The sequence below is a fragment of the Macaca fascicularis genome, chromosome 17, assembly GCF_037993035.2.
Source record: "Macaca fascicularis isolate 582-1 chromosome 17, T2T-MFA8v1.1".
Lineage (NCBI taxonomy): Eukaryota > Metazoa > Chordata > Mammalia > Primates > Cercopithecidae > Macaca > Macaca fascicularis.
In genome coordinates, this window is record NC_088391.1 from 152,139 (window position 1) to 177,475 (window position 25,337).

Here is a 25,337-nt window from a genome sequence, read left to right on the forward strand (position 1 = left end):
TCTGTCTCTGGAATATTTTAGAGTAGACCATTTATTGTTTAAACGCTTGTTTTTAGTGAGGAAGAAATCTTTAAAATGGGCCATACAGACCCTGCTATAAATGTTGAACAATGGAACGTGTAATGTTTAACACGTAGTGTTTAAAGTAGAAGACAGTTTAATTTAGAAATCCTGTTGGAATGCCAACTTAAATTACGACCATCTGTACATATATGGAAAAGAATGAGAGTGAAGGTACAGAATTGGAATTTTGTCTATTTTGTAGAGATTCTGTAATGTATCAGGTACAAGTCTCACTTCATGATTTAAATGCATGAAGCTGAAATTAGAAAACTTGACAAAAACGTGCCTTTGAATAGTGAGCCTTTATCCTCCTTGAAATAGTGATTCATTCACTAAAACGTCCACCTGCAACTTTGTCAAATACATTTGTTGCATTAGTCCTCAAGTGAGCTCAGTTTTCCCGACAGGCAGATTATTACTGTTTAAAGTTTGTCCTGATGATGTTGGTGAACAGGGAAAATCCTTTGACGTGGATCCTCTGTGTGTGTTACACATCAGACGCGGCCTGCCCAAACCTCTGCCTGTAACTGGGAACCTTGACTGTCAGGATCATTGTAGAGAACCTTGAGGAAAGCAAAACAAGCCTCTGGAGTAGCAAAAGATGTAGCTGATTTCATGCAATAAAACTTACACATTTTTCTTTAACATGCTTCCTTCGGAACGTCAGCTTGCTGACTATCTTAGAATCGCTGTAGTCCGCTGACAGCAGTCGTGGGAACAGGTGCACGGCCTGGCTGATGCAGGAGGGTCTCAGAGTGGAGCCACACTCCTGACACTGAAGGAGGGGCTGGAGCCATCACGCTCGTGACTCGTGCAGATGGCCTTGGCTGACCTCCAGAAGAGAAAACGTCAGTATCGAAGGAGGAAAAAGTCTATTAATTTCATGAGTGTTTGCCTTCACATTGGCTAATACCCTGAGTTTGTGGCACCTGCTGTCTCTGGAATTGAGGAGTCTTCCCTTCCTGGCAGACAAGCTCTAGATGGGAACAGGAGCTGTGATTGCTGGATTGAAGAGGTTTCCTTCTTGGGGAGGTGGTCTTCGAGCCTGACATGAAGGAAGCTGTGACTGGCGGGAAAGGGCCTTGGAGACAGTGTATTTACCAGGAGGGTCGGTGATTGAGAACCATCCTGTTCCGAGTGTTGCCATTCTGGTTCTAGAGTAAACTTGGGGAGAAACAACAGCCAAAAGCCCCGAGGAATATTCTGTGATGTTGATCACGTTTGGTAGATTTGTTGCTGAGACTCTGAAATGAGAAGCCCGGGAGGTGCAGGTCTATCAGGCCGTGGGACGTGGGAGAGCTGCTGCTTCAGGGGTTGGAGTCCCCGTGCCAGAGGCTCAGTCCTGCAGAGACTTCTGCACAGTGGGCAACTGATGCCTCCGGTTGATTGTGAGTCCCCCAGATGAATACCCATGAAAGGTACCGTGTCAGCAAAGAGTCAAACTCTGTGAAGCATTTGGAGATTTATTCTGAGCCAAATGAGTTACCATGGCCCTTGATACTGCCCTCAGGAGATCCTAAGAACGTATTCCCAAGTTGGTCAGAGCCCAGCCTGGTTTTATAGCTTTTAGGGAGACATAAGACAATCGATCAAATAAATGTAAGATGTACATGGGTTTGGTCTGGAAAGGTGGGACAACTGGAAGCAGGGGTGTCCAGGTCATAGGTAGATTTGAAAATATCCTGATTGACAGTTGGTTAAGAGAGTTGTCAGATAAGGGGTTGTGGAGACCAAGGCTTTGTCATGTGGAGGAAATCCTCCAGGTAGCTTTGGAGAGAATAGATTGTAAATGTTTCCCATCAGACTAAGCGTCTAAGTTCTGTCTAATTCCAGAAGGGAGGTGGGGTGATGAGGCAAGTCCGACCCCCCAGCGATCATGGCCTGGACTGGTTTTTCAGATTAGCTTTGGAATGCCCTTGTCAAAAGCAGGGGCTGTTCAGATGGGCAAAGGGGCTTCGAATTCTAATGTTTTTAAAACCAGAAAGTGATTGTGTTTTTTTCTGTGGATGACAGCCAGTGTAGTAATTAATATTTTATTAGCAGATTAATTTGGAAGTCAATGTGTTTTCCAGTATGTTAATTATTAAGTCATCAACAAACAGAGAAGGGCTTACTTTGAAACCAGCCTGAGACTCAAGAGTCTCATCAAAGAAAACGATGGACTTGGGAGAACTGATTCACGTGTTTACTGCGCCAAGTTTCAGGCATTATGAGAAGTCTGTGCTGATACATTGTGACTTGAGAACTTAAATCTTGATGGACTCTTAAGAGTGAGGCTTTTTTTTTCTTTTCTTTTTAAATGGTCAGTGTTTCTGTCTCCTGTGTTTTGTCTTCCAGCCGCTGAGCACTTTAGCTTTGTGTTCACGTGGCCTTGTTCTCCGAACCACCTGCTTTGTGGCTCCTCTGTCCTGCCCACCTTGATCGCGTCTTCCCAGCCCCGTGGGTTTTATCCCGAGGACTGTTCTCCGCTGTGGGGAGGGGAGGATCAGTGGACACTGGCTTTACCGACTCATTTTCTGTGTAGCTCCCAGTTTCTCAAAATCTTAATTGTCTTGGATTCCCTGTGAAACTGGGAGTCAGGCCTTGGGCGCAGTACTGGGGCAGGAGGGAGAGATGAGAACAGGAAGGATGGGTTTGTCAGGGGAAGGAACCCTTTGCCGCATTCCTGTGTCTGTTTTAGGTTAAAGATGAATGGCCGGATGGTGGATGTCTCACCTGCTGTGGCTGGACCTCGCTGTGCTGAACCCTGAGCAGGGGCCCCAGCAGCTGCCTCCTGCCAGGCCGGGGCCACAGGGCTGGGCTTCTGCCTCTGGGAGGGCTCGTGCCAAGGTGCAAGGATCTGCACCGCTCGTGTGTGACCTGAGGGGCATGTGGGAAGCTTTTCTGTGCTCCTTACCTGGGAGAAGTTGAGCTCATCTGGGCTAGAGCCTCTGGGGAGGTAGGAAGGCAGAGGCCTGGAATTCCTGCTTTCCCCAGACAGCAAGAAAGCTCAGCGTTGCACCTGCTCTGAGATGCCCTCAGCAGCCATATATAGTTGATTTTAACATGACGGAAGGTGCCAATTAACCCGGCTCTGTGGAGAGCTTTGAGGAGTCCAGGCCCTGGGCCCCGGGCTTTTTAATATGTTCCTTCCTGAACAAAAAAGAACAAAAGATCCCTGTGGCTGATGTCGACTGCGTGGGGTAGGACATGCCGAGCTTGGGTGGGGCTTGCCCCTGAGTTTCCTTGGTGCTCCTCCCAGCCCCCACGGACACCAGCCTCTCCAGGCCGATGCTTGTCCTGTTTAGACCCTCGTTGGTGGGGTCTGTGGTCCTGGATCGAGGGCCCAAGCACTTCTTTCATATTATTATAAATGATTCACCAGAGATGCACGGCTGTGCCCAAACATCTCACGAGCATGGGATACAGCCAGTGTCACCACCGCAAGCTCATAATTCTAGTGGAAAGAGGAAATTTTACTTTTAATGTGCTCGTGTGACTCAGATGCAAATATTCAATTCCCATTAAACTTTCAAGACCTTGAGATCCTCTGAGATTCCTTAGAAAGCCGTTCCTTGGCCCCACGACTAACTCTCCTGTGGAAGGATGCCGGGGTGGTCCGCGGGGTCTGGGATCCTGCTGCGTTCTCCAGGATTCCTTAGGTTTCATCTTTAGTCCCAGCTCTTCAGCAGATGGAGCTGATTGACTCTGACATTTCCATTATATTGTTCTTGTGTTGCCTCAGTTAACTTAGAATAACCAGTATTTACCAGAAATAATTGATGGCGAGATGGGAATTATTGGTGATTCCCTGACATAGGCAGCCTGTATAGATAAGCGTGTTACACGGTGTCTGATTTCTGAGATGTTGGTCCACACCTTCTCAGGAACACACTTTGAAGGGTAGATTCCTGTGCAGGAGAAGCTGCTTTTCCCCGAGACGCGGTGGCGGCTCCTGCACTGGCATGGCAGGGTGGCTGTGTGACTGGGCAGGGCTGGACATGCTCCTGCGCTGGGCGCCCACCTCCGCCCTACATCTGTGTCGAGGGTGCCTGCCTTTGTTCCCCCAGGTCGAACTCATAGAATTGTATACCTTCCTGACACATTCCTGCATAGAGATGATTAGATCTGGGGGCTGAATCTCAATCTGACATGCATGTAGGTAAATTATTGACGTGAATGACTTGGGTCCTCCACCTTCAGGGTCAGGAGGCACGAGGTGGGTTTGGAGACAGCTGCCTGGCCTCAGGAAGTTTCTCTCAGAGCCGGTTTCTTTGTCTAGCAAAGTAAATGATGCCTACCTCACCGGGCTTAACACACGCTCAGTACTCAGATGCTGTCTAATCTTTGTTATAGTTAGTATTTGGGGAACAGCGTGGCTGGTAAGAAAATGTGTTATCTTTACAATTTGTACAATGTCATACTAGGCAAGCGTGAAACCGGGACACTACCTTAATCTGAAGATGCTGGTGCTTAGTCTTCTCCTCAAGCATTTTCTTGTAATTCTGGCGTGTGTCAGCCAAGTCATATGACGGTACCGCGTGCGTGATGCCAGCTCAGTTACCTTGGAATGGGGAACCTGAGGCTGCCAGGGAGCATCCCTCCTGCCTCCAGTCCTCGGGGGTTTCTCTCTCTCTCTCCTTTCCTCTGTCCCTCCCTATCCCCAAATCCTCCTCACCACTCCTGCTCCCCTCCCTACCCTCCTCACTTACTCTACAACAGAGGTCCAGACTTTGACAAATCCCAGCTGGGCCTATTTATCGCTTGGCTGGGAAAGCAGAGGGAAAGGGGCCCAGTTGCTACAAAAATAGAGAATTGAAATAGAATGTGAGCTACTTTTGCGTCTTGTTTTTTATTTTAATCTGAATATAAAAGGCAAGTGTCAAACAATCGGTGCTAACTGCGCCACTCAGCTCCGAGTCTGCTTTGTCGGGGCTCCGTGGGTTCCCACGCCCTGGCCTTCTCCATGAGCGTCTGGACACGCCGTGGCTGTGAAAGGAGCATTCAGTTATGGTCCTTTGAATGTTCCAGAGTCATGTTTAATAAAAATCTTCACGTTTACCCACAGCCAAGTCTTGATTTAATAACAGGTACTGCAGGTCTCTGGGTGGGCCTGAGCCTCTGTTTTAGAAGCAGCTGCACCATCTGAGGGGCAGGTCCGTATGGGATGGCAGGCAGCCTGGTCCTTGGAGCACAGGGTGGACCTGACTCAGTCCTGGCAGTGGGGGGCCTTGCAGTTCTAGGATGTAGTGATGCAACCTGTGGCATAAATAAAAAGCCTCATGTGCCCCCATGAGAAGCTGGGGCTTCCCCTCAGTACTGTGGTGTGCTGTGTTTGTGATCGTGCAGATGTAAAAGGGTGAGGGAGATGTCTAAAAACCAGGCTCCCAAAGACAGCCCTTCATGTCTGGTGCTTTCATGTGTATATGCACGCGTGTTTGACGCGTGTACACCTTCACACGTTCACCTCTTTCATGCGTGTACACCTGTTCGTGTGTTCATACACCTGTTTCGCCTGTGTATGTGCCTGCGCGTTCACCCTGTATTGCGTCATACGTTGTATTTTACATATTGGGTATTTTCAGTTTGTATCGTGAGCTTGTAACGACGTCGTGAAGAAAAGAGGGGACCCTGCAGCCTTTGGCTCTGAGAAACGTGATGTCACGGGAACAGATGAGACAGCCCGGGTGAGGCTGGCAGAGGCCATCGTGGCCTTGGGAGTCCGTGCACATCCACTGTCTGTCGCTGTGTGACAAGTGACCCCAAAACCTAGGGGCTTAAGGCAACATACACGTACGACTGTACAGCTTCTTCAGGTTGGAAATTCAGGGCAGCCCTGCTGAGCTGCTCTGGCCCGGTCCCCTGGGTCACTGTGAAGATGCTGTCCAGGGCTGCAGCCATCTGTAGGCTCAGCTGGGCTGGAGGTTCTGCTCCAGGATGCTGTGCTGACGTGTCTGTGGGCAGAGGCCTGGTCTTCCACACCTGGCCACTCCCCGGGGCTGCCAAGTGCATTCCTGCCCAGGGCCGCTCCTTTCCCCAGAGACGTAGCAGTGCTGGTCTTATGCCCAGCGTCAAGGTGGCCAGGTCAGGAGCAAAGACTTGTTTCCCCTACTCGGCGGCTACTCCTGCAGGGCTGGGAGACAGTGGAGGTCGCGCAGGAAGGTGTTCGCTGAAGACCGTGCTCTGTGACTTGACGGGTGTTCCTCCCAGGAGAGTGAAATGGAGACTGGACGCCGGAAGCGGCATCCTGCGTGACCCCATGTGTAGTGGGGTCACAGCAGAGCTAAGTCCTTCCTTTACAGATACTTTTCAGAGTCTGCCTGCCTTTAGATTCTCTGATTAACGTGTCTGAGGAGGGTCCCAGGAGTCTGCCACCTGCCAGGCCAAGGAGGTTCCCTGCATGTGGCTCTCCCCTGACACCTTGAGAAACATGACTCGAGAGAATCACCGAAGTTTCCTAAATGAGTCACCTGCTTTCTCTTCTCTTTGCTTTCATGCCCCCCCAGGGTAGGTCAGTCCTGTCCGCCACAGCGATACCTGCATGCTGGGGTTCCAAGGAGATTGGGGGTGTGTCGGGTCCCCCAGGGAGATTCGGTGACTGAGGATGCTGTCATAGCAGCCAACATGTCCTTATTGTTTTCACTTTTAATGAAGTTCAGTTACTAGGTTTTCTGAGGCACAATGATGTCCTTGTGAAAAATTGGTGATCAGGGAAGCAAGCAAGTGTGGGAAAATGATCCTGCCCTTAAATCTAAAAAACGATGAAAAAAAAAGAGCCCTGAAGAGCCCATGAACCTCCTCATAGGAGCGGTGAGGAGACACCTCAGTAATGGCTTAAAAAAAACGTGATAATACTGAAGAAAAGGTAAACTAAATATTGGGTCTCCTATGGGTAAAGAGATTGTGGTTTACATTTTGGAGGTATGCGTTTATATACTTATTTATTTTTCTTTGTTGGATTTAGAATTAGTTGAAATAATTGTGTTTTTTTAATTAAAAAAATTGGGGTATACGAAGTCTAATCCCTTTGTGATATTTCTGTACTGTGAGACTCCACATACAAAAGTGAAGCCCAGACTGTCTATCTCTAATGAACCAGAGAGAGGTGTCATCTCCTGCAGGCCGGTCTGCTCTCCAGGCATCTGGCCATCCTCCCAGTCTTGGGCACACCTGCATCACTGGTGCTTCCTGCCAGACTGTGACTCTGCCCAGGTTTCAGGAGCACCCGGAACTGTTTTCCTAGGGGCTCCTGCTTTGTCCTGGCTCCTGGAAGCACAGGCTTTTGATGAAGGACTCTCCCCACTGCCAGGTAAATTGGTGATTGCCCCACAGTCTGTATTTGTCACATGGGGCACAGAGAGTCTGGGCGTGGTGTCCTGGCCCTGGAGCCAGCTCTAGGACTGCACGGCGGCCTTGCCTCCACCCCTCATCTGGGAACAGGGCGGTGGGGAGGAGAAGGGAAGCAGGGTCTTGACCCTTCTGCGTCTCGAGAACACGGGAACACATCGTCCCATTGCCTCGCACCATTCACAGCCCAAGCTTGTGTGAAGTATTATTTTATAACCTCCCCTGACAATGATGTATTTTATATAAGCAGCACATAAAGTGGTAATTTAATACCCTATCGAGCAGGATTAAACAATAAGGAGCAGATATCACTGTAGAAAAGTTACTTTATCCGGGAAACATTTATCTACTGCAGGTGGATGTGAATCATGGCTTCCTCCTCAGTGGCTCCTGATGAGCCTGTGAAATTCTGTCCAGTTCACCACTGTTAGTTATAAGCTACACCTTTCCTTCTATGACGTTAGTTACAAGCTCTACCTTTCCTTCTATGATGTTTATTTCTTGCCTGTTCAGCACTGTTAGTTACAAGCTATACCTTTTCTTCTGTGCTGTATATTTCTTGAAGGCATGGACTAAATCCTAATTCCACAGTATTCGATGCACATACTCAAGAGATACTTGTTTGAATGAATGGATTAATAGAAAATAGAAGTGGTGACTTCACTTTATTTCATTATGTCAAACTTTGTCTACACGGAAAATTTTATGGTCCTTTGGAAAAACAGGGCCTCTGTGCAGGGTTGTTAGAGACTGTGAGAATGCCGCAAATGGCTCTGTGGCTCTAGGCTCACAAAGGGCTTGAGGGACTTGGTGGCGCACCTGTGTTGAAAACTGAGTTCTGCAAATCCATTGGGGTGACCTGCCAGCACCAGCACACACAGCCCTCCTTCCCAGTTGATTTCTGCACAGAGGCTTCTCCTGAATGCCCCAGGTGAACGTGGGTTCAGCCAGCACTGCTGGGCTTCCACAGCAAGCCAGGGTGCTGCAGGGACGAGAGAGAAGAGGGGCAGGACCAGGATCTTCCTGGGCCCCAGTGCCCGTGTGGGGACGCTGCCTGGCCTGGCTTTTCTGGAGGAGGTCAGGGAAATGATGGCATGGAGGGACTGTTGGTATGCGTCGCTTGCTCAAACATAGATCCCAGGTCTGTGTGGGAGGCAAATAGAAATTTATGTGGGTATCATCAGTAACATAGCAAACATGGGCTTCTTCACTAGGATGGCTGACCCTCTTGCTCATCTGCTGAGCAAAGGCCCGGCCCGGCCTGGCCTTCTACGCCTCCACAGTGAGCTTTTCTCAAGCTCTGTCCACTCCATGGAGATGGCCGGAGCCAGGGCAGATATGGGGGGTTTTCCACTTTTTATTTATTTTTTCTTTTTTGAGATGGAGTCTTGCTCTGTCGCCCAGGCTGGAGTGCAGTGATGTGATCTCGGCTCAGTGCAAGCTCCACCTCCCAGGTTCACGCCATTCTCCTGCCTCAGTCTCTCGAGTAGCTGGGACCACAGGTGTCCGCCAACACACCAGGCTAATTTTTTGCGTTTTTAGTAGAGTCAGGGCTTCACCGTGTTAGCCAGGATGGTCTCAATCTCCTGACCTCGTGATCCACCAGCCTCGGCCTCCCAAAGTGCTGGGATTACAGGCGTGAGCCACTGCACCCGGCCAGGTATTTGTCAGTTTTTGAAAGCTACATTTAAAGAATGAAATAGACCAAACAGAATTACTTCCTTTTGAATATTTAATACTCAGTCTACCAGAACACTTAAATATAGTTAATGTATTCAAATAATAAGAAAGAACTTTCCCTCTGTTCCAAAGAAAAAGTATAAACAACCTTTTACTTGTCAGGGATTTCACTGTTTCTAAAAAGCCAGCAAGCACTTTTCCTGAAATAGACCCATCTCTTCCTCTGCATAGACCCTATGAACATTTTAGCTACATTTCTTCTGTATCTTAATGTGATAGATTGTAGAAAATTCCTTGCTACTGGAACTTCACGATGCTTTCCTTTGAAACATCAAATAGAAAGTATGGATAGTAAATCTCAGACTAGTTGCAATTATCAGTCTTGGTAGAGCTGCCACCCACAGCCTCTGTCAATTACAACAGAGTGTGTCTCCCCAGCAACCCGGATTAGATTGCGGACCAAGCCAGGCTCACCCAGGATTCAGTGCAACGTCTTTCAAAGCTGTAGTCACTGCCCCTGGAGGAGACTTGAGAAGTCCTCCCTTTGATGCCTGTGCATGGCTGTTCTCAGATCATAGCAGCTGCAGCTGCAGCAGCATCTCAGAGGATGCCAGCAGGGGTGTCCTGGGTATTGACACCACGGTAGGGGCCTGCAGTGTCTGAATGAAATGGGCCGTGAAAGTGAGCACCCTAGAGGAGTCCACAGCCACGTTTCAAAGGTGCAGTGGCCCGAGGTGAACCCCAGAGCACTGAGGAGCCTGGAGTTGACCTGTCACGACTTCATTGAGAGAGCTGACTGAATTCCGTACCTGTGCGGGCAAAATATGGCTGTTTGCGCTTGGCCTCTTCTCAGTCCAGGGCTAGGGAGGTTGTCTGCACAGCTAGTGGGAGCTTAACTTTGTGCACACTCGGGGTTGGGTCCCACTCCTTTCTGTGAGCCCAGGGAAGATAGACATGCCGAGCTCTCCTGGAAGGAGGGCCCTGACGAGTGGAAGCTGAGCTTCAAGATGGTCGGCCTTGTGGTGTGCGTGGCGGGTTCGGAGTCGGTGTGTGCTGAGTGGGGGCCCGGCTGCTGCCGTCGCTATTGGGCTCAGCAGACGCTGCGGGGGACGTGGCTCCTGTGGTACTTGGTGGTTTTCTCCTCACAGGAGTGGGTTTCCCTGCTGTGAAGGTGTCGGGGCTGTGACAGGCAGCCTGGCAGGAGGAAGACGCTCGTGGGGTTGTGCCCCGAAGCCCCCTTCCTCTTGAGGAGCATGAAGGGGGTTTGGGACCCTGCTTCCGGCTGCGCTCCCTTGCTAGGTTCTTGGCCTCGGGGGCCAGGAGAAGCTGAGTACAGGCCTGAAACCTGGACCCCTTCCACAGCCTCCGTGGCGTTTGTGGTGTGATGCGGGACCAGGCCCTTGGAACTCCAAGCCCTACCCTGGCATGCCCGCCCACTGGGGCGTCTCGGGCACCTGCTGTGTGCTAGGCTCCATGGTGGGGTGGGCTGTAGCAAGGGCTGTGGGGTAGAGTGGACACGGTACGCGGATGATGAGAAGCGTCAGGGAGGCAGTGAGAGCACAGCTGAGACCTGCAAGGAGGGGACTGGCTGTGGGTGTTGGGGCTCAGGGAGCTGCCTCTACCCAGAGCCATAGTGGCCAGTGAGGGCAGAGCAGGGGACCGAGGCCCAGGGAAGCCGTGTGTATGGTTCGCATCAGGTGTGCGGGTCTGCCGGGCTGTGCGGCCCTTCTCAGTCCTGGCTGGGCCTGGGGTCCCAGAGGGAACGGAGGGTCTTTGCATCTCCCTCCTCTTGCTTCCCTGCTGCTTCCTGGTCAAGGGATGCTTCTTTATTGCAACTCTGGCAGTTATTCTGCATATTAAGAGGAGTTTCACAAAATCGTAGGGGGGGAGGCGGACTAGGGATTCATTTTTTTTTCTCCCCCTGATTTTACACGGAGCCTTCTACTACCCCTTAGTGTGGAGGCAGAGTGCAGATGCTCTACAGTTATCTGTCCAGGAAGAGAAGAGCTGATGGGAAGTCACAGATCTGATCATTGCAATAGCACTGACATTTTTAAGTGGGAGAATGCTGATGTCTATAATAATCAGAATAAAACTTCAGTAGCTTCAACATAAAGATGTCGAGATGATCTTAGAGCCATTTCGTCCCTAGATCCTTCTGCAGTGTGGAGTGTGACATCTCTACCAGCCTCTGGTCAGTGGCCGCCTGTGGGTAACTGAATGTTTGAAGTGTAAATGAGAACTTCTAATTTTATTTAATTTTAGTCAAATTTAAATAGCTATATGGCCCGGGCACCGTGGCTCATGCGTGTATTCCCAGCAGTTTGGGAGGTCGAGGCGGGTGGATCATGTGAGGTCAGGTGTTCAAGACCAGCCTGGCCAACAAGGTGAAATCCCATCTGTACTTAAAAATACAAATAAAATAGTCAGGCGCGGTGACAGGCGCCTGTAATTCCAGCTACTCGGGAGGCCGAGGCAGAAAAATCACTTCAACTCGAGAGGCAGAGGTTGCAGCAAGCCGAGATCGAGCCACTGCACTCCAGCCTGGGTGACAGAGGGAGACTCTGTCTTAAGAAAAAAAAAAGATTTTTAAAAACCCTACATGTCCCTAGTTGCCTCTGTAGGAGACGGCACGGTTCCAGAAGGTAGACTTTGTGTTGAGGACTCTGCAGCGTCAGGCTGGAGACAGTCTCCCTTCTTAGCAGCGTGGGCCCCTGGGCTGTTCTTCTACCAGAAGGGATGGTGGCGTCTCTGGGAGGTATCTGTGGACTCAGATTTGTGTGGATTAGTGACTTGTGTTACTCACAGATACTTAATTTTATGGGTAAATGAATACCTGGACTGGCTGCAACTTCAGGGCGAGATTCGGGAGTAGGGAGTGAAAGTGACGACGGAACCCTGGGCTTGTCCTGCTGCCCCCAGGACCCGGTCGGGGTGCCTTCTCGTCTGAAGTCCCAGCACGTGGTCAGGGTACCCCTTGCCTCTGAAGCCCCCAGGAAGTGATCGGGGCACCGATCCCCTCTGAAGCCCCAGCACCTGGTCGGGGCACCCCTCCCTTCTGAATCCCCCAGCCACCTGGTCGGGGAGCCCCTCCCTTCTGAATCCCCCAGTACCTGGTCGGGGCGCCCCTCCCTTCTTAAGCCCCCAGACCCTCCTGGCCTGCGGTGCTGCTTCTCCAAATGCTGTCCTTGGCTGTTTTCCAGGAGTCACCTGCACCAGAGCAGGCTGCGTGTGTCATTTCTTGTCGGATCTGGGGGTGTCAGTGAAGCTCATTTATCTTGTCTTCCTCCTCATGTGCCGTATCTCACCTGTTGACTGTCTGAGTTTGTGTGAGTGCGTGTTGTGCGTTCTCAGGCTGTACTCGGTGCTTAGGTGACAAGAACGTCTTAGAGCAACGGACTGTCTGCTCCAAAGGACGCTGGGCATGAATCGAGACACAGTTTACTTGTGAGGTTTAAATTTCCTGGGTGTTGGAGGCAATTAAGGGGAAACAAGGTCTAAAAAAGCCCCTGCAGATGAGGAAGGCAATAATGAAAAAAATTACTCTATACACACTTAGCAGTTGATTTAATTTGTAGGTGAATTTTGCATTTCGGGAACTACTAAAGGTACTGTTTGTAGGGATTCCTTGATGAGCTTCTTGTTTTCTGTCTAGAAAGTAAAGTGGATCGGTTTTGCCTTTAATTCTGACTGACTAGAATCTACTTCCTTTTCCCCCCATTCACGATAGGGTGGGGATTGGACTGGAAGAGCTGTAGGATCTCTCTATTTCTGATCTTAAATGAATTTTTTCTTCAATGCCCTGTTCTTTGGTTTGGGAAATGTGCTCAATTTGTACCGTGCTTTAAATGTACACAATGGTTCGAAATTGCTACTTTTCTTTAAAGTTAGATATAATATCTTAAGTAAAATGTCATCTATAAATCAGGCACAGTCTGGGGCCTGGAGACCCCTCTTGTCACTTCCTTCCAGCTGTGTCGTCTTCCCTGGCCACATTGCCCTGGCCACATCTCCTCCCCACAGCACGCCGTGTCATCCGCCCACCACCTCACCTCTGGTCACAACACCTCCCTCCCGGCCACATCACCTGTGGCCTCACTGCCTGCCTCCCTCCTTCCTGGTGGCCTCCGTGGCTCCCACTGTCTGCCCTCCCGAGGGTCTGTTCAAGGCTCCTTCCCCGTTTTCCACTCCTGAGTGGGTCTCGGGGCCTAGAGGTTTCACAGGATGTAAGTTTCTTCCCTTCCAGCCGTGGGTCTCTGAGCGACAACTCCAGAGAGGGCACTAAGCTCTCCTTACCTACCTGGGCAGCCCTGAGCCCTGACCACCGACCACCAGGGCTTTTCTGCAGTGTGTGGGGCAGACTCATGCATGAATTGGACTAAAAAGATGCTTCCAGGAATCCTTGTTTTAAGTGCACTGGAGCAGAGATGGGGAGAGGGGACCACCTGGTTTGCTCAGAATTTGGTCCTGATCACAGCCAATGAGGCAACATAAGCACCTCCTAAATGAAGCATTCCACAGACTGATTTTACACATGACAGAAAGGCTTCACACAATGAGTGAGTTTGAGCTGCATTTGAAGGAAGAACAGGTCCCTGTAGGTGGAAATGAAAGGTAAGCGTGACCCAAGCCATCAGCAGCAGCGGGGGTGGGGTGGTGCAGACTCCTCATGGATGGTGGGCATGGCTGAAATGCAGGAGAGGGCAGGGGTGCGAAGGAACAGCAGGGCGGCAGTAAAATTCCCCTGCAGAGAGGGGACGTGACTGAGATATTATCACATGTATACAACTGAGAGATGATTTGAGGAGGATTTCTGGGAGCCTGTGGGAAGAGCACGTGGTCATCATCAGTTCTCGGGATCTCTTTTTATGAAGTGAAAATAGTCTTGCCTCTGCCTATCTTGTGAGCTGTTGTGACGATCAAATCAGATAATCTTCAGCGAGCCTTGTAAATGCTAAAGCTTATGACAGACTGTTCCAGCCCCCTTGTCTCTACCCTCCTTTCCTCCTGGGTAACGTGAACCCTGCTGGGTACCTCACTATCTGCCTGGTTTCCTCCTCCATAACGTGAGCCTTGAGTACTTGCTGGGTACCTCGCTGTGCACCTTCCTTAGTAACGTGAGCCCTGAGTATTTGCTGGGTACCTCGCTACCTGCCGTACAGCTGGCTGTAGAATTGTCAAACGCACTTGGCTGGCACATAAGCAGAAGTGCTCGCTGGGCCTTGGGAGGGCTTTGTGACATGTGGGTGCCTTCTGTTCCCTGTTAGGCTGGAGCTGCAGGAGCCCCCCTAGACCAGATAGAGGACCAAGGCTGTGGCCTCGGGGTGGGGGCTGGGGGAGCTCCCTGGGTTTATTGTGTGGGTGAGAGCAAACGTCAGTCCCGCTGTGGCATTGGGATTCAGGGTTCCTTCTGGAATGTTCTGAGTGAGAAACAGGAAGTGCGCACAGGTGCGTCTTCTGTGGATTTTATGGTTATCTCTTGGGAGAGCACTGGTGTCTCTGAACTATGAACCTGCAGAACCACTTCTTCCACTAACGGCCGCCTTTATATAAAGAATGACTTACAAAAGATGCCACTTCAGATGGAGGTATTTGCAGGTGTGGCCTGAAAAATGAACAAAATGACTTTCATCTCAAGGAAAGTACCTTACATTTTTCCCAATGATAGACATTTGAGCTCTCCAGCGAATATTAAAACATAAAAATCTTGTGTCCACCACTTTCTCATGTGATCAATGGTGATACTGATGTGGGGTTTTTTTGGTTTTTTTTTTTTTTGGACATATAATGAAACGTGGAAGCCGCTCATAACTCTGAACCAGTATTTTCTAACCAATGTGTGATTACAAAATCGTGTGCTGGTAAAAGCCATTCAAGTGCAAGACGGACCAGTCGACTTAGAAGGAATTGGGGCAGAAAGGCCCGTCGACCAGAGCACAGACTCTGTGTTGCAGACAGCCTGTACGGAAGTGCCACTTGTTACATTTGGCAGCAGAGAATACCTAAAATGATCTGAAAACACAATGAAAATACTGCTTCCTAATTGTATATCAGTATGGGGTCGGACTTTCTTCATAAACTTCAGCCATGGCTCTGCAGCCCACTGAACGCACATGCAGGCATGAGAATCCTGCTGTCTGAGGTGCAGAGATGTTAGGTGTTTTCACAGTAGTACAAACTGTTGCCACGCTGCTGCTTATTTTGGAAAATGGTTTCTTCTTTAAGACTGTGTTAAGATGTAATGACTTTATCCTTGTAAAAGAAACTAAATTATGTTCTTTTTTTTTTTTTTTTTTTTTGAGACGGAGTCTTGCTCTGCCACGCAGGCCGGAGTGCGGTGGTGTGACCTCAGCTCACTTCAACCTCTGCCTCCTGAGTTCAAGCGATTCTCCTGCCTCAGCCTCCCTAGTAGCTGGTACTACAGGTGTTCGGCACCATGCCAGGCTAATTTTTGTATTTTAGTAGAGACGGGGTTTCACCATGTTGGCCAGGCCGGTCTCGAACTCCTGACCTCAAGTGATCCACCTGTCTCTGCCTCCCAAAGTGCTGGGATTACAGGCATGAGCAGCCACCACTCCCGGCCTGATGAGAAAGCTTTTTTGTGCTCTTTAATAAAGTGCAAAGGGTTCCTGAGACCCAAAAGTTTGAAAACCACTGGCTTAAACCGACAAAATTGTCCATGATTCTTCAGTGTATCTTCTAATCTGTTGATGGAGAGAGGACAGCAAGGGTTGCTTTACTTTTTTCCTTTCACAACTCAATGGTGCTGGGACAACTGGGGTATCCACATAGAAAAGGATGGACTGGACCCTTCCTCACCGTACACGCAAAGCTCAACATGGTTCCAATGTAAGGAGCTGACTGAGACCCATTCTGTCAGTCTGCTGGGTACCATAACGGACACCACAGACCGTGCGACTTAGACAATAGCATCTTATTTCCTTTTTTCTGGAGACTGGAAGCCTGGGATCAAGGTGCGGGCAGGGTTGGATTCTCTGGGGCCTCACCCCATGCTGTGTAGACAGCTTCTTCTCTGTGTCCTCACAGGTTTCTCTTACGTGTATGCAGCACTGAGGACTGTGTCTAAATTCTCTTAAAAGAACACCAGTCATACTGGATCAGGGCCTACTTTTAAGATCTTATGGGACCTAAATTGCCAAGTTAAAGGCCCTGTATGTAAATACAGTGACATTTTGGGTTTCTGGGGTTGTGACTTTAACATGGAATCTTGGGGGAGGGGGACAGTTCAGCTCATAACACCTTTAGGGGAGAATCCTGGAGAAACTGTTAGGTTGGATTAGGCAATGTTTCCTTGGCTGAGACGTCTAGAGCTATAACAAGCAACTGAAGGGAAAAAGACGGTATCAAAATTAAAAATGTTCAATTCAGAGGATACTATTAAAGTAAAATGACAACCCACAGAACAGGATACATTATCACAATAAGGACCTGATATCAAGAATATATTCAAAAACTCTTAATAAAAATCCAATTTAAAAATGGACAAAGGATTTGAATAGACATTCTCCAAAGAAAGACATATAAATGCCTTAAAAAGCACATGAGATGTTTAGCAGAATTCGTCATCTTAGAAATGGAAATCAAAACCACCGTGAAATAACACTTCACAACCACCGTGATGGGTGGGTAAAACCCCAGTATTGGACAGTGACATGTTGGTGAATTGGGGAAAACTGAAATCTTGATATATTGCTAGTGGGAGGGGAAGTAAAATGGTGCAGTTGATTTGGAAAAGTCTGACAGTTCCTCAGAAAAGCATGAAATCACCGTACGACCCAGCAATTTCACTCCTAGCCATATGCTCAAGAAAACTGAAAACATTTTTCCAAAAAGTATGTCATGCCTGAATCTTCACAGCAGCATTATTCATAGTAGTAGAAACAGTCCAGGTGTCTGTCAACCGGTCACTCACTGAGATTCCACTCACCTTAGACGTGAAAGATGTCAGCACCGAAGGTCACACCAAAGGTCATGCACTGTACGATTCTCCTCACAACAGGTGTCCAGAATGGGCAAATCCAGAGAAAAGGAAGTTGGCTGGTGATTGCCAGGGGCTGGTAGAAGGAAGGAGCCAGGTGCTGACTCTTAATGGGTTCAAGGTTTCTTTGGCCTGTGGTGAAAAAGTCCCGGAATTACATACTAGTGGTTGATGTGCAGCTTTTAGAATATGCTAAAAAGACTGAATTGTATTCTTTAATATTGGGGCTTTTGTGCTTTGTAAATTGCTTTTCAATTTAAAAAGGAATTCAAGAAGTTATTTGGTGTTGATATGATAGTATCCAAAACAAGTTACTATGTAACTCACGTCCCCAGAGTTAAACTTCATTTTCTGAGGATCTTGAAGTGTTTGAGGCTAGGAGACACAACGATCCTATACTGTATGTTATACCCCATCTTACTGATTTCTATCTCACATAACCATATTCAGGAAAAACCGACATGTAAATGTGAGCTGAATGCTATGCAGAGGCACATTCCTCTTACCCGGATGATCTTTAGTGGTACAGTAAGAGATGAGATCATAGCAACGTTAGTTTAGTTAGTTTAATTTCCATGGCAACAGGAATTTGGCACATGGGATGAGTTAGATCTCCCTGCACAGCTCCTAACGGGGTTGCCCATTTCTGTGTGGTGTCTGTGTATATTCTCGCTGTGGAAATAAGTGATAGCACCTGCACAAACACTTGTCCGGAAGCGCACACGAAGCTGGTGAAGGCAGAGGCCAGGCGAGAGGGAAGCATGGCTCAGCCCTGGCAAAGAAGACCGTTATTCCAAACGCAAAATATTCAGGAACACAATCCTTGGGAAGACTGGTGATGTCTTTAGACCTCACCACTATCGGGTTGTATCTGTGCAGCCAGTTACCAGAGCCGCAGAACGGCGTGTGTTGGTATTGGTGTCATCACTCAACGATTCTGACTTTTCCTGGTGCTGAGGATGACTGCATATGGCAGAAGCAAAGTGCTAATCTAGCACAGGTCATCATATCCAAGTTCTTTTCTATGAAGGCGGGCAGGGTTAGGAACCACCCCACCCCACCCCACTCCCCAATCCTATAAGAACTGGGATCTGATGATCTGTGCTGTCGAGAGAGGCAGGGTTAGAACACCTCATTCCTCAATCCCATTGTTGAAAATAATAGTTGGATTGGGAGGGTTTTTACTCCTAAGGTTGAAGCCGTGCATTTCTGGAGCCTGGGCTGTCAGTCATGGTGGCTGGGGAATGCTGGGGCTGCGGTTGTCTGGCTGCCGGTAGCCCTGCTGGTGGGTCCTCCCTCTTTGACACCGTTCATTTCTGAAGCTTGCTTTCCCCGGTGTGGGAAGTAGCAGCACTGGAGGAATGGCCGCCTTCCTACAGCGAAGCTCTGGCAGGAGAGGAGAAGATACGGAGCGTCTGTTCAAGGACGTGACGTTCTGGGCACCGCACCATGCGTTCTGCTTCTCAGCTGTGCCTCCTGGTTGATGTTACCATCACCTGGCATTTCCCAGGAGGTAACTCGCGAATGCCACACTGATGGAACAGTGCGGCTCGAGTCCAGGGCCGCTGGAGCACATCAGCAAGGTCAGGCTGGACGCATGTGCTTGCTGACAGGAAAATGACAGGAAATGACATGTCAGTTCAGGAAAATGACAGGAAATGTCATGTCACTTCAGGAAAATGACAGGAAATGTCATGTCAGTTCAGGAAAATGACAGGAAATGTGTTTGCTGACAGAAAAATGACAGGAAGACGACAGGAAAGAGGCCCATGAGGAGAGGAACCAGTAGATTCAAGGCAGTTAACCGAAGGAGCGAGCCATCACAGGCTGGGAGGACACCCCAGCCACAGTGGATGTCAGCGGTGGTGGCTGGACTCGGGGTCCGTGAATGTTGCATGATCGAACGTGTTTGGTACATTCTCAGCTCCTGCCCAGGTGCCTCCCCAAGCATCAGGTGTTGTGGCTCCCCACACCCTTCCCATCTGTGTGTAGCATGACCACCACCTTCCTACCGTGTGTTTGTCCTATCACGGCTGCTGTGCCTAACGGACGCTTTGCTTTCCAGCTACTTTCCTATAACCAAAGCCCTTGAACGACTTTGCGTTTCAGAGACGACAGGGTATTAGTTTTTCATGATTGCTCTGAGGATTTCCGAAAGCAAATGTAACTTACAGGATGGAAGATATTGGAGACAGTAATTATAGATGACTTTTCTCAGTCTTTTGATTGTGGTAAAGTTACACAGCACTCTATTTTTAAGTGTATGGTTTGGTGGCATTAAGTGTGTTCACACTGTCGTGCTGTGATCACCGCCATCCATCTCCAGAACTTCCTGGTCTCCCCACGCTGGAAACTCGGTCTACCCAACACCAGCTCTCCTTCCCCCCCAGCTCTGGTAAGCACTACAGGTTGCTTACAAAATAGGCTTTTTCAGTAAGAGAAGGGGCAAGGAAAAGAGGTCTAAAGACTGTCTTGAGATTTGAGGAAGTGTTTTAGGTTTTGCTGTCTGGTTCCCGGTGTAATGGAACTATTGAAGACGTGGGAAGGCGAAGGTCTGTGATCTCAGGAAGTGCTGGGCTGGGCAGCTTTCCCGCTGTGACGGGGGCACTTGCCCTCAAACCTGCCTGAGATAATCGCGTGAGGATGGTGCTGCATTGTGACAGCTCTGAACTTGGTCTCCTTGAACGTTGCCAAGTACATAAGCTTTGGCGGTTACCGTCTAGTGTCTGTGGGAGACCTAGAATTTGAACATTGTTGACTTTAGGACACTCTCATTTTATAACACTCTACCTGTTCTCATCAATAGGAAATATGGTGTGTCCTTTTTTTTTTTTTTTTTTTGAGAGGGAGTCTCGCTCTGTCGCCCAGGCTGGGGTGCAGTGGCCGGATCTCAGCTCACTGCAAGCTCCGCCTCCTGGGTTTACGCCATTCTCCTGCCTCAGCCTCCCGAGTAGCTGGGACTATAGGCGCCCGCCACCTCGCCCGGTTAGTTGTTTTTTTGTTTTGTTTTGTTTTTTGTTTTTGTATTTTTTAGTAGAGATGGGGTTTCACCGTGTTAGCCAGGATGGTCTCGATCTCCTGACCTCGTGATCCGCCCGTCTTGGCCTCCCAAAGTGCTGGGATTACAGGCTTGAGCCACCGCGCCCGGCCTTTTTTTTTTTTTTTTTTTTTTTTGCCTTAATATTCTGTGTTGCCGTAACAGTAGTTGCAGCGGACGCTACTTCTGGTTCATGGTCATCACCAAACACAAGCTTCAGGAAACCATGTGAAAAATGAAGGGGAAAGTGCTTTTCTGCAAAGGGCTTTTTTGAACATCTTGTTTTTTTCTGGAATATCTGTTTTGGTGTAAAACGTTTTCATATTTAGGGGTTTGTAACGTGTTTTATACTGGTTAGCTTTGAACCCCATGTTTTTGCATGTCATGGGGCTGCTTTATCCTGTTATTCTATGATATAGCAGGTTGGCAAAACTATTGGTTATTTCACTTTAAAAACCAAAGCAGCCTACAGATTGAGTGTGATTCTTGTAAGAATTTAATTGTAAAATTGATTTGTGTTCAACAAGCTTACTGGAATGGCTAGATCCGTGGACAAAAAGATAAGAACATGTCAAGTCTCTGGGCCAGGAAGGACTTCCAAATAATACAAGTGATACACATTAATTTCTTAACAAAAGATTAGATTTAGTACATAACTGTTTAAAACCTCCATATTTTCTATTATAGCCATTCCACAGTGCCCATGGGGGTGGGCTGCAGGACTGCCTATGGAATCCAAGGTCTTTGGGCGTTGAGGTCCCTGCAATAAAATGGCATCGTGTTTGCATATGACATATGCACATCCTCCTGCAGACAGTCATGTCAGGGTTGCTCGTAACAGCTATACCATGGACATACCATGCCAGTAGTTGTTTAATGAATAATAAAGTCTGAATGCTTAGTACAAACACATTAAAAAATATGTTATTCTATGGTGGGTTGAATCCACAGGCCTGGAACCCCGGGAGAGAGTACAAACTCTAGAAGCAAAACGAACAAAGCACTTGAGGGTCAGCAGTGACGGGTGTGGGATCACACTGAATCTCATGTGTTTTGCTGTCTGTGTCACTGTGTCCCGTGTAAACGGGAATCATTTGTAGCTTAAGGTAAAATAGGTAACAGGAAACACTACAGAGTGGGCACGAAGGCGCGCCCCTCATTACCCCGTGTTACAGCCAAGCGTCTGCCTCCTAGGGAAGGATTTGTTCTGTGGGGAGACTAGATGTTGATGATTTCCGGGTGTGTGAAGGGAAACTCCCTCCGAGAAGCGTGGCTTTGGCCGGAGCACATCAGACGAGAGTTAGCGTGGCATGGAGTTTCCACAGTGGCCCTCAGGCCTGCTGCTTCTCTCCTCTCCCCACCCCTGGCCCTGACTCTTACCAAGGGAGGCAAGTTCAGCTCCAGCTGAGCCCCGCACAGGGCTGTGGGTCTCTAGGGCAGGTGCCACCTTCGCCTGAACAGGCTGTGTCAGAGGAGGGTCTGGCTGTACTTGAGCTGTGAGAGATGCTCTGAGAGATCCAGCATCCTGAAAACCCAGGTGCTGAAGGTTCCTCCTTTTCCACCATCCTGCGGGGAAGGGGGTCTTATCCTGCTTCCCCTCAACCCGAGCTGACTTCTTGTCTGTTCTGTACACCTAGGTTTTCAGAACAGTTATTGTTAATCATCTAGCAGACAAACAACCATAAGGTGACAGCCTGGGAGGGTAGACGGCGCTGGAAGGTAGTTTCCTGAATAACAGCGTTCAGTTTCCTGTTTTGCCATCATTTGACCCAAGGCCCCAAGATAATTGAAATATTGTCAGCCAAACACCGATTTTTCATCTGAGTTTTTTTTTTCTTTTTAAGTTATGGGTGCAAACTTATAACCAGGGACCTGACAAAAGAGAAGGATTTATTTGCAAAGTGAATGTCGGGGGTGGTTGGCATTTGCCAACTCTGACTAGCAGGGACCCAGGCTGCTTCCGTTCTGCCGCCCGACTCCTGATCCTCCAGCTCCTGCCCCTGTTCCCACCAGCAGGAAGAGGAGCGGGAAGGTGCCTTTTCCCCTTTAAGGGGGTGAGGTGAGAGTTGCACCTGCCACTTAGCTAGTCCCTGGGGTGATTCTCCAGCATGGGTGGGAGTTGGGTTTGGAGGCCTGAGCCTCGTGAAGCTGGGGTTGCTGTTCCCTGAGCAGCAGGAAACTGGACTCTGGGAAGTGGCATCCTCAGGAGGGGCCTCTCGTCCCGTTTGACATCTTCACTGCAAAAGGGGGTGTGGGCTTCATGGTCCATTGACAAATAGAACGTTACTTTTTTTTTTTGAAGCACATAGAACCCTAATTCCTTTGGCTTTTACTAAAGTGGCATTTTGTAATTCCACATGATTTCATTGATATACTCGCAGGAGAGAATGCTTCCTGTAAACCAGAAGGATCTCTGCGGCAGTCCTCGATCCATAGAGAGTTCATTTTCCCAAGGTTATAGACACAGCCTTAGGAGGGGTTGAGGACACACTGCGGCAGCCTCAGGAGGTCCTGGACATGTGTCCAAGGTGTTTGGGGCACAACTTGGTCTTACACATTTTAGGGAGACGTGAGACATCAATACATGTGAGACGTACGTTGGTTCAGTCTAGGAAGGATGGACGGCTCGAAGCGGGGAGGGATTTCCAGGTCACAGGTAGATCAGACAAATGCATTTCTGGTGCATCTTTCCAGAGGAAGCCGTCAGATCCGCATTTATCTCCGTGTGCAGATGGTGACTTTGAGTTCTGTCCTCTGTCCATGAGGAATTTCCTTGTGGATCGGTTGTGAGGGAGGTACGTGGATTTTTCCCCCCACCCCCAGTAGCTGTCTCTGTTAGGAAGAGCATGGGAGGCAGGTTTGGTCTAAGCTCTTCCTCACGTTGACGTCCCTTTAGCTTAGTGATTTTGGGGTCCTGAGATGTATTTTCAACTTCATGTTTCTGAACACACTGGCACTCTAAACAGTGTTGTAGGAGGCATCTAACTTACTTAGAAGAAGAATCTATTTGGAAACACTTGAGCACCTTCGTCCTTGAGAGAACCAAGCCTTTGTTTAGTTTGCTTTGCCCTGAGGCTGTTACGCTGTCCCGGGCTGTGCGGCCTTAGAAAGCTGTGCCCCTGTGAGCTACTGCCTGTGGAATCTGGTGACTTTGAAGTTAATCCAGCAGCTACATATTTTGGAAAGCAGATTCCCTCTTAAAGTGTTGGTGATTATGATTCTAGCACTAGAATTTCAGTGTGTATTTTCCACCCTTCTTACTTTGTCTCCTCGTACACTGAGATGCTGCTGCATTTGCTCTTAGGCTTCACTGAGGGAGAGTCAGTTCTGACCCTTTCTTAGATATTGACCTTGAACGGACAGAATCGAGATTCAGGAAAACTCTCGAGCTGTGAGAGTGTGCTGATATCTATGTAAGTGGGGTTCATGTGTCAAACTCAGGTTTAAGAAAAACCAATTCTAGGCTGGGCATAGTGACTCACACCTGTCATCCCAGCACCTTGGGAGGCTGAGGTGGGCAGTTCACTTTTGAGCCCAGGAATTCAAGACCAGCCTGGGCTACATAGCAAGACCCTGACTCTACAAAAAATTAAATAGGAAAGGTGATGTACACCTGTGGTCCCAGCTACTCGGGAAGCTAGGGCTGGAGGATGACCCAAGCCTGGCAGGTTGAGGCTGCAGTGAACCATGATAGCACCACTGTACTTATGGTGTACTGTGCCTGAGTGACAGAAGAACAACCACCCCCCCACACACAAAATATCAATTCATGCAGTGGCCAGTTCTGCTGGGACCACCTGTTAAGACTACTCTGGGTCTCATGGTTTGAGAAGCGTCTGTCCGGGGTCCAGAGGGAGTAGCTTGAGGGCCTAGAAGCCAGTTCTTGTGGTTGAGCGTGATTGCGGGTGTGGAGTTGGGGGCAGGGCTCTCCACGGCATGAGTGGGTAAATGGATGGGCTTCCAGGACGAGCCCCTGTGACTTTGCCTGGTTTACATCCGTCCAATACAAATCCACAGGCTCTTACTCTAGAAGCTTCTGCAGGGGCTGATGGACTGGCCTGGGGACAGAGGGTGCCCTCAGAGCCTCATGGTGCCGTCTGGTTTAGGAAGAGCACTTAGTCACCTAGATCTAGGATTTATGGCACTACAAGGGGACTCCTCACACTCGGAGCAGCATCCATCTGCATTCTAGACTTGGTTCTAGGCAAAGTATTTTGGAGCCTGTTGGTACCCTGTGTTCTGTTTATGTGTAAAACAAGTTAGAGTTATAACTAGTTAAAACCTATTTTTAAAATTTTGTCACAGAATATGGCAATTGTGGTGGAGCCTGGCCAGAGACCCCCACACTCAGACGCTGTTGCTTGCAGGAGTTGCAGGCGTTGCCTGCATCCGCTGCCCCTCCCGGCGTGTCTATGTTCTTGACACGGGCGCCCATCGAGGCTCGGCCTGTGAGAATCGTGCAGCCATTTGTCTCCGTGTTCCTCTGAGGTTCCGCAGACTTCACGGTCCCGTGGCAGAGCGTACGGTATCTGCTTGCATCCTGATTTCCCCAAACCCCAGGACAGACCAAGAGTTCCTTACACACAACAGCAGAGGGCCCCGTGGCGTGGATTTGCAGAGACACAGCCTTTCCCCAGCTTGGCCTTCGTCTCCAGAGTTGGCTTTAGGGAGATAGAAGCTTCCTTCAGACTGGGGGGCCTTGAAGCTTTGGTGCTAGGAATTCGGTGACCAGCACGGATGATACCCCGTTTCTCTGCATTTGTAGCAATAGTTGTTAACACGACCACGAGATGTACAGAGGAAGGAAAAAGGAGGTTTTATTTTCAGAGTAACACTCTGTGCTTTGGGAAATGTGGTCTTGGGGGAGCTGTAAGCACACGCCCCTCAGGAGGGGAGGAGGCCGCGGCGTTACACGTTCCGGGGTTTGTTGGCTGTGTGTGTTCATCGGGCTCAAGGAATGTCTGAACGTTTACAGGGAAAGTGGGGTTTGTTCATCCGGTTTGTGCAATGTCTGAACACTTACAGGGAAAGTCTAGCACACAGGCAGTGAGTTAACCTGTAACATCCATGTTCGCCTTGGGGCAAGTGTAACATTTGAAATGAGGTGGACTGGGCGTGTCATGTACAAAGGTGAGCTGTTGGGCGCAGACGTTTATGCGCAGCCTCAGTCACAGCCAGTACTGGCTCAGGGTCTGCAGCCTGTGGCAGGAAAGGACACTCATGAGGCCATTC

General features: G+C 49.1%; 1 long non-coding RNA gene across 4 annotated transcripts in view; it reads right to left on the reverse strand.

The window, feature by feature from the left end:
- Nucleotides 1–8,378: 8,378 nt before the first annotated feature.
- The window catches only part of LOC135968052 (uncharacterized), a 38,045-nt gene continuing 21,086 nt past the window's right edge, over nt 8,379–25,337 (reverse strand). Inside the window, exons 2-3 of one of the 4 annotated variants that reach the window (XR_012426696.1) lie at nt 17,018–17,200; nt 8,379–9,070 (exon numbers count right to left, since the gene is read on the reverse strand). This is a non-coding gene — a long non-coding RNA (uncharacterized lncRNA). Of the gene's footprint in view, nt 9,071–15,517; nt 18,675–25,337 lie in introns of those variants that run through there. The other 3 variants (XR_012426697.1, XR_010582481.2, XR_012426695.1) reach the window with 3 other exon arrangements.